Here is a 9860-nt window from a genome sequence, read left to right on the forward strand (position 1 = left end):
AAGAATGCTTCTACCAAAATTGTGAATTTTATGGCCCCAGGGTCAGGGGTTATGGTGTTAGGGTGTGGCTGTATAATGATTATATAGTGAAAATACATTACATCTTTAAAAATCTTTTTCTCTACTCCTGGGTAATAAGCAGATGAACTATTTATATAGTTATGATGTGCAAGGGCTCTTCTTTCAGAATTGTGAATTTAAAGGCCCCTTGGTCAGGGATACCAAAGAGGGGGGGGGGGGGGCTCTACTTATATACTAAAAATGAATTGTTTGAAATATGCTACTTGGTAATAATAAAACATTTTTGATACGCAAGTGTGCCTTTTCAAAAATTGTGCAATGTGTAGACCTAGGGTCAGGGGTTCGTGTGTGGTAGGGGCACTCCTAATTATTGCTGACATGCATTTTTGTTCTCTTACCCTGCTTATGAGTATTACGTAAACAAACTAAACATTTGCTACAATGGAAGTGATAGTTATGATTAGCAATGGTGCCTCTTTCAAAATTGTGAATGCCATAGCATCTAGTTGAAAAATGAACCAAATTCAATCATTTGAAAGTCGTTGCATGATACTCAGGTGACCTATAATGCCCATGGGCCTCTTGTTTTCTTTAGGATGTCATTTTATAATATGCAAACGTTTTGACTAACGTAAAACTAATTTTGCATATTATAAGATATGACATCCTAAAGAAAAAGGGGAATCCGGTAGTGGATCTGTATTGTTTTTGCAATACTATCAGAATGCTTGTTAATTTAAGTCTTTGTTTTGTTTTCTTTCTTTTTTTTTTTTTTTGCGTATGTGTTTAAGAACACCGGACAAAAAAGGGGAAAAAAACCAATCTAATTATTTTATATAAAAATATGACCTTTTTCGTAAATTACACAATCATATTTCAAAGTTAACATATCAAGACTTTAAAACTTTAACCATTTTTTTTTTTCGCCTTTACATTTAAAGAACAGAAAACATTTAAGTCAGTTAAACTATAAATCACAATTATTGTTCAATTTAGTCCTCTTAAGTTATTCTCATACAAAATGACAAATACCGGTATTTTCAGAATTTTGTATCTAACGTTTTTCAATACAAGGAAGACAATTATAGATATAGATAAATGTCTCTTGAAATGTCCATTTTATCGCAAGAGGTGTGGGTCCTTGTGAACATTGATTTTTCTAATGTCCATGCAGGCAGATTCCTTTTCTTATGAGAGGACACGACACATGGTTTTTCGATTTATTAATACTCACGAACCCGAGTTTTTTTAGGTCCCTATCGGTACATGTGTTAAATCGGTTTTCTCTGAGTCTGCCCATCCGTGTGACTTCTACTGACTCGGGACAGAAAATTAAGCAAACAACGTTGTAAATGCGTCCAATGATTTTAATAATGAGGATGATGATATATGACGTTGACATGGAAATATTACTTTACGTAGAAGTAGACGTGAAAATAAGAATTACTATTACATTGACGATTTACTACAAAGAATACAAAGAGACAATACTATAAAAACAAGATATTTCAAGTAAATTACACATGATAACACATCCTAGCAAATAATCATGATGTATAACACATTCTAGAAAATACTTTAATACACAAAACTATCGTCAAAATGTAAACAAAGAGGTATAACTCTTCTTGACACAAAACATTTCAGAAAATAGAGTTATCTCCTGTTCGTAATAAAAGTGCACATATTCAGCGAAATTACAATATGTATGTCAATAATGTATCTAACTTACTAATTGCATTATATACTTATTAACTCCAACATTAGTTCACATGTACTTTCAACAATAACTTTATAGCGAGTTTCATGAAGTGCAAAATTTACCGAGATGACAAATATACAGTGTATACAGCTAAATGATTTACAAAGAAAGACTCACCAATAAGAAGATTCATGCTGTCAGTACAAAGAATTGCAAACTAGCAAATTGCAAACTGGTAAAAACTGCGACATCAAGCCATGCCGCATTCTGCCATGATAACACAGGCTCTACACACAAAAAAAAATGCTGTGCCCCCAAAACGATGAAGTCACATCACACTAATGACCCTACGCAGGTATGTTAAGGTTACAACCAAAAATTCTACTTGCCTATATGATATGACGTCATAGTAAGCTATATGACGTGAAGTTTAGAGATAACAATTTCGTAAAATCGATATCGAAAATTGATTTGAGGACGTAAAAATGAATCAAAATATGTAGAGGCAAAATATAAATGGAATTTTGTCGTTTCTGGGTCTCTGCATTTATCACAGTGGTTAAATACCAAAACCGTGACGTCATAACTGTTGATCATGCAGTAGCAGAGTGAAAGTGAAACGTAACGAGAATTAATGTAAACGAACACAAGAAATCGGAGTTTAAAAGCATTTAGAATGAATATCATGAGTGCTTCATGTGGTAATAAAGCTTAAGGACAGATGATACAAACAAATTTTATTTTTGGAAGAGACTCAATATCATGTCATATGTTTAGAAAACTGGATAATTCTTAGATTTTTTTCTCCTAAGAACTGGAAAATGAAATAGACTTGTAAAATATTACTTATATTTCAATAAAAAAACAAATATTGACAAATCACACTCAGAAAAGGTTAACAAGTGAAAACAAATTTCAGAATATGTTAGCTTGGTGTCAGAAATGTAATATTAACTTCAGAATTATATACCGATCCAGGTGAATTTTATTAGGAAAAGCAAAATGGAATAAATCATCCTATATTATATGGGCTGATTTATACCATTTTACTTTTCCTCATAAAATGCACCTGGCTTGGTATATTTTTCTAAAGTTTATATTACTCTTTTAGCACCAAGTTAACATATTGTGAAATTTATTCTAATCTGTAAACCTTTACTGAGTGTGTTTTATCAACTTTTATAATTTCATTGAAATATTACTAATATTTTCCTACACTGGATGAAAAATACAGTTTCCGCATGGCTGAAACTCTACTGAAACTCTGCGGAAACTTAGGGTTACTAATAGTTTCTGCAAAGTTTCAGTGCGGAAACTTCAAGTTTCATCAAGTTTCCGCAGTGCGGAAACCAAAGGTGTCCACGAATCCAAATAGTTTCCGCAACTGAAACTTGCTGAAACTTGAGGTATACGCAAGGTTTCAGCATGCGTATACTGTTGAAATACATATGGTGTACCATAGGTTTCCGCAACTGAAACTTGCTGAAACTTGAGGTATACGCAAGGTTTCAGTATGCGTATACGGTTGAAATACATATGGTTTACCAATGGTTTCCGCAACAGAAACTTGCTAAAACTTGAGGTATACGCAAGGTTTCAGTATGCGTTTACAATATTGATATACATAGGGTATACTAAAGGTTTCCGCAACGGAAACTGTAGTATTGACTACACAATTTTGCCCTCGTTTTTAACCCCCTGAATTCTTATATTGGAAAAAACAACAACAGACTAACAATAGTTATCAAAGAATATTTAATGTTATTATCATTATTTACATACATCTGGTTGAACATTTATTTTCTCTTGCATCATAAACAATTTTACAGCTAAGTCCGAGCCCTCAAGACACGACAGGAGGACAGAAAATGTCTGCAATTAATGATGTCTCATACATCAGAGATATAATCTTGCAAGAGGAACTTAGAACTGCATTACTGCAATCAATCAACTAAACCTGAATTCGGTTTATGCAAGTCTAGTATAATCAAGGAAATGTAAAAGTACTTGGTATAATAAATGCACAAGTTCACATCATAAGTAGCCAATAAGCACCAAGGTGGATTCCTTTGTCAAAAAATTCAGTTTGTAGTCCATCATCAACCAACAGAAAAGTCCTTGAGTGGTTCTCATTTTTTGATGACCCACTTACACTTATCACGCTTATGCTGGTGGTGGCTGCATGTTTTCGGAACTGTGCAACACATCACTGTAGTCTGCATGTATGACCTGTTCCAGTTTCAGTCGACTTTAAAAATATCAATGCTTGAGTATAGAGAGACTACTTTTCATCATTGGAGAAATGATATCATGTTCAAGTTGGATTGATCTGCTCATCAGTTACTTCAACCTATTGAAAATATATATAAATATAGTTTAACAAAATCACAATCTAAATAAAACAACAGATCCTCTAGCATACTCGCTACACAACATCTAACAACATCCCATAGAAGGTCATGTCAGATGTCAAATACGGAACAACTCTAGATTTATTCGTTCCAATATACGAAAAACAATAATTTTGCAGCTGACTATTTGATTGGTTAATAGAATTTGACTTCTGACGCGACACTCTACAGGATGTTGTTAGATTTAGGCAGTATCTAACATTTAATATTAATTGGATTGACATAGTCCCTAATGCTGTTCTAGTACAAGCCTTTGTTTGATTAATTTCACATTTTAAGCATTTTTTTATCAGAATGATTTAAAATCAAATCTAAAAATTTATCATGTGTAAAATATCATTAGTTTATTAAGGTCAGAGGAGACGTTCCTAAAAATCTGTTTTGTAATGTATGAAAAATATTCAAAATTCTAATAACATTCTTATTTCTAAACCAGTTTCTAAACGTTTTTAAAAAATCCAAACCCTTAAACATTTGAAACTGGAAAATTATTTTTCTTCCCCAAAGGATTATATAAGAAAAACTACCCCTGGTATCTTGCAGAAATGCCTGGTAAGGTACCTCAATTTTTGTGAGTAAACATGTTTAAGTAGCAATACTTCAATGACAAACTCCTAGAAAAATTTATCTATTATTAAGGAACGTCTCGTCTGTCCTTAAAGTTGCCTCTTTTAAACACTTGACTAGGGATAATGAAATAAACAAACTTGAATTTATTTAAATTTACCTGAATATGTATGTATAGATTTAATTCCTGATTTTCAGAATAAATTAAGGAATTTTCTTTCATTCTACTTGTTCATCAAAATATTTTTTTATTTGAATAACAACTAGAGGCCCATAGACCAAATAGGTATCATGTAACAACTTTCACTTTGAATTTGGTTCGTGTCTTAAACAAAAAGCCATGAAATTCCAAATTTTGAAAGACGCACCATTGTTTATCATAATTATACACTTAGCATGCTTACTTTGATTACTCAATACCCAAAGGTGGATCAGAGTAATAAAGATAAAATGCAATTCCATTTTAAAACCACCAGTTGTGTACCCCACCCCACAGGAACCACTAACCCTGGGGCCACACATTTCAAAATTTTCTAAATGTTAATATCTTAAGTTTTATTTCATCATAAATGGTTGATTAATTCCAAAGAGCTATATGGACCAACCCTAGTACTAGAACCCCTGACCTTGGGGCCATGAATTTCATAATTATGGTAGATGACTCAGTGCTCATTACAATCATGGCAACAGTTTGATTGCTTGATGTCCAGGGTAAAAAAGAAGGGGGGGTATAATAAAATTTACAAATTTTGTTCCCATTCACCCGTAGATGCTTTGTACCAAAATTGGTTAAAATTGGTTGAGCGGTTGCAAGGAAGAAGCTGAAAATGTTCAAATGTTGACACGACAGACAAAAACAGAAAGTAATAGGTCACCTGAGTTTACTAAGGTGACCTAAAAATAGGCCTTTTTATAAATACTTATTTTAAATAAATCATAGAATTTTAGTAGGTAGCTCGCAAAATGAGACTTTCTAAGAAAATGTTAACATCCATTAATTTGATGGAAATGCCGAACATATAAAGATATTATATAAAGCTTAAAAAGTAAAGGAAAGCAGCTTACACCCCCCCTCCCCCACAACACACACACACACTGACAACCACTGATTATGGTATAAAGAGAGCTTTAAATTATACAGTGGGATTAAGAAAACAATAGAAAATAATAAAGTGCCGCGCCACAGCATGATACGCCCGTCAAAAAAATTACAATTTTCTTGAACAGTTTAGGTGCAAGAAAATCACATCAAACTTGCCCGTGATTCTAAGATTTCGATGATTTTTCCATTCCTTAAAATATTTATCCATCCCCTGTGATGTAGGCATCAATTATAATAAATATTACATAACTGATAGATTTCTGTGCTGGTTGTGTTAGACCTTGTCAAATGCCCATCATCAAATTAGTCTTAACAACTTAATCTATACCAAATTAATTTTGGGAAAAAAAAGGCTGGCCATCAAATGACATATGTTATAAACTGACCAGCAGTTCTTCTGTCTAATCCCCAAAGGGTACAGATAAGAGACAGCTAGCCTTCCTACATTGAACTCATTAATTAATCTTTAACTGGATGCTTGTCTACTCATTACTACCAAGAGATGAATGGGTCTGCACTATCTACTATAAATTTTGTTTAAAAACATATAAAATACTCAAAGATTTTTTTTCTGTTGAGATTTAATTTCCAACAGGTTTTTATATGTAATTCAATTCATATGGACATGCTGATTCCACCCCACCCCATAAAATTAGTTTTTAAATAAATAATATTACATAATATCAGATTAGTCTACAATGCAATATCAAATTAGTTTTAATTACTTTTCATCAAATTAAGCTAGTCAACAAGAGCTATAGCCTATTTTTAATCAAACAGGCTTACCCATTTGCCCAATACTCAAGGGACAGATAACACCAATGCTCTGGCAGTTAGCTCCTCGCACTCAAAACCCATTAATTTCTCTCTAATTTGACATGCAATTTTCTGTTATCAAAATTCTTCTTGACCAGTGCTTGATAATTACACTCAAGGGAGAGGTAGGATTTCTCTAACATACATTATATTTGTTATAGATTGCTGTCAAGTATATGCTTTAATAAAATAAGTAATTTCTTGATTTAACACTTTTTTAATAAGGACAGAGCAATACTCTTACACTATTTGGGATGTGTAAATAAATAGTAAAAAGACATTTTTTTTTTTTTTTATTTCACTTAAATTAAAGGTCACAGTGACCTTGAAATAGGTCGCGACACACCTTCTACCTAAGACGCATAAACTGGCCAAGTTTGATGATTGTAAGTCTTATGGTTTTCTTGTTATGGGCCGGAAAGGATTTTTCCATATTTGGCTATAACTTCTTAATTAAAGGTCAGAGCGACCTACTTTTTGTGCGCGACACACCTTCTACCCAAGATGCATCAGATGACAAAGTTTGATATTCCTAGGCCTAGTAGTATTAAAGTTATGAGCCGGAAACGAAAAAGCTAACAGACAGACGGACAGACGGACGGACGGACAGACGGACGGACACGAAGCCTATAACATAATACGTCCCGTCTTAAGACGGGCGTATAAAAACATAAACTTTGTGCTTTAGTCCTTAATTTCCTAAAATAGAGTTACATAAGTTCTTACTACTAAAACATACTTTTTAACAGAAGTATTCTTCATCCTCTCTTATTTTTCAGATGATTTGTTCCATGGATATCTGAAATTAAAATAGATAGAGTTAGTACAGTACCGTACAGTAATAACTTTTTTGTTTTTAGCATGAGCTCAGAAAAGTCCCAAAAACCACTTGCGTGTCCATTTCCTTGCACCTGACATGCAGTGAAAATTCTAATGGACACATGACAAAGAAAAAAATGATTGGAAATTGTCACGGTCACACTCTGGTCTAATTCTAATTGGCAGTCCTATCAGGCTATCATAACCTCAATTTACAAGATCTTGAAATGGAATTATATCTGAGAGTGAGAAAAATTAAATAAGTTGTAATTTTCCATAAAAGCAAGACTACATCTAAATTATGTTTGTTTAAGATATGTAGGCCTTCTCCATGTTCTCCGAATCAAAATAATAATTCATTTGATAATTTATTTTATGTAATATTCTATTTTACATCAAGGGAAGATCATTTTATTTTGTATAATAAGACAGAACTAGGACTCTTCAGTGGCCATTGTTGAAAACTGATTTAATTAGTGATAGAAATATGGCAAATGGTAAACAGCTATAAACAGAGAGATTACAAAAGTCTTATTTGTGTATCAGTCATTTTATCAAGTCAATAAAATTTAGAGATCATAAAAGTATTATGTCAAATTTTCATAATGGGTCACATTGCCAGTGGTTAGAGCGACACGCCTAGAGTTGGGGAGTAAGAGCTGATTCCTACATCACGGGTCTGAATCCAATGTAGTACATAGAGACTGGTCCCTCGGATGAGACTGAGTTGGTGACGTGTACACATTAATAAAAAGTTCTCTAAAGGGTAACAAATAAATACAAATATATGACTGTATAATGAATCAATAACTTGTAACTTAAGAAATTGAAAATGGCCAACTGCCCATTGCATCAAGCTCCAGTCTAGATCAAAAACAACACACACCAGGAAAATACTGTTCTGTTCATATCTGATCAAGAGAATCATTTTTATGGTTGTGATTTCTGATGTATTTAGAAACTGCATCACATTTCATACACAAGGTACAATAAAAACATGGTATTTCTAATGAACAATTACACCATGCACACTACCGGTAAATCAAGTTTTAGGTTGCTAAAATAGTGTTAATTGTTTCATATAGATCAAAACATGCACATGTGTCCGCATGAAATTACAATTGATCTCTTAATTTAAAATAAATATCATTTTAACATTTTACGTTTAATTAATCATAATTATGCCTTGTAAGAAAAGATGTTTGTGTATCTTTGTGTATAACTATTTTGTTCACGTACAACAATGTTTCAAAATCATAATGCATGGTATGAAACTTAATAAAATACTTCAACTTGAATAATGTGAGGCATTCTGAAAATTATCAATTCACTTAATTCCCAAAATCTATCTCAGTATCCCAAAATTTGCAAGTTCTCAGGAATTTACTTTCATGACTATAGGCCTACAACATGTACAAATTGGCATTACACAGTGATACAATACTATACACAATGGCATTCTCCCAACATGATGCCATCTAACATGTCTAATATTTACGATTCTAGACTGCATGTATGTTAAAAATATATTCAACCCCTTCCTCGGCTGTGCAGCACAGTCTTTCATCAATAATAAATACAATTCAGCAAAAAATAAATGAAGGATTCAAGAAACTACTCCTTCGAATAACAATGAACACATCCCGCAGTTATAATGAACAACAAAGCTCACCTTTTCTGAAAGAACATAAGCGTGGGGGCAAATCTTTCGATTTTCCGAAAAAGTAAACACCGGATACAAGTTCATAACGATATTATCCTCTAAAACCAACCTACATTTAAAATTCCGGAATACTAAAACACGTTTTTTTTAACATGAGACGATGCAGAAAAACATATTCTAATAATCATACGAAAACATGCAAGATAAATACAATGTTACAAAATGCATGCAGCCGTTTTAACAGCAATTAATTATACGTATCACAACCTAAGCTGAGAATGATTTAAAAGGCGCTTTTTCAAAATAATTATAACTGTACAATGGTCAATTTGAATTTTTGGAACGCGCCGTTTTGACCAAACTTTATTCTTACGATTGCAGTCAATAAAAACAAAAATAAAGGTGCTCTGAAGTGTAAGAAATAACTACCTGTATCTAATCTGTCGTTTGAGGTGCCTTTCTTCTGTGAAGAGTCAAAAGATCTTCTCATCTCTGTTGTTTTTCTTTAGCAAGTTCTTGGTGTTTTCTTCGCCATTTTGTCCCTCTTTCTTCTACTAAAAATCTAACCAATGAGAGAGAAGCATTCTATCGCGATACGCCACCTAGTGATTGAATGTCAGTCTCTACGGAAAATTCACCTTAGTTTTTGCATTTCTCTTTTGGCAATATTTTTTTTACGTTTTAATTGCAGATGTCCTTGCATTTATGACAACAGAATGAACAGTTTTAAATGCTAAAATAAAAAAAATTGATTATGGA

At 32.8% G+C, this 9860-nt stretch overlaps 1 long non-coding RNA gene across 1 annotated transcript; it reads right to left on the reverse strand.

The window, feature by feature from the left end:
- Positions 1 to 3505: 3505 nt before the first annotated feature.
- Positions 3506 to 9214, reverse strand: LOC134249388 (uncharacterized). The gene is made up of 3 exons (XR_009988264.1): positions 9111 to 9214; positions 7359 to 7418; positions 3506 to 4073 (listed from the first exon to the last, which is right to left on the reverse strand). It is a non-coding gene; the product is annotated as an uncharacterized LOC134249388 (long non-coding RNA).
- Between the last annotated feature and the right edge of the window lie 646 nt (positions 9215 to 9860).

This window comes from Saccostrea cucullata, unplaced genomic scaffold (assembly GCF_032062105.1).
Source record: "Saccostrea cucullata isolate Sc308-1 unplaced genomic scaffold, CSIRO_AGI_Scuc_v1 ctg5258, whole genome shotgun sequence".
Taxonomy (NCBI): Eukaryota; Metazoa; Mollusca; class Bivalvia; order Ostreida; family Ostreidae; genus Saccostrea; species Saccostrea cuccullata.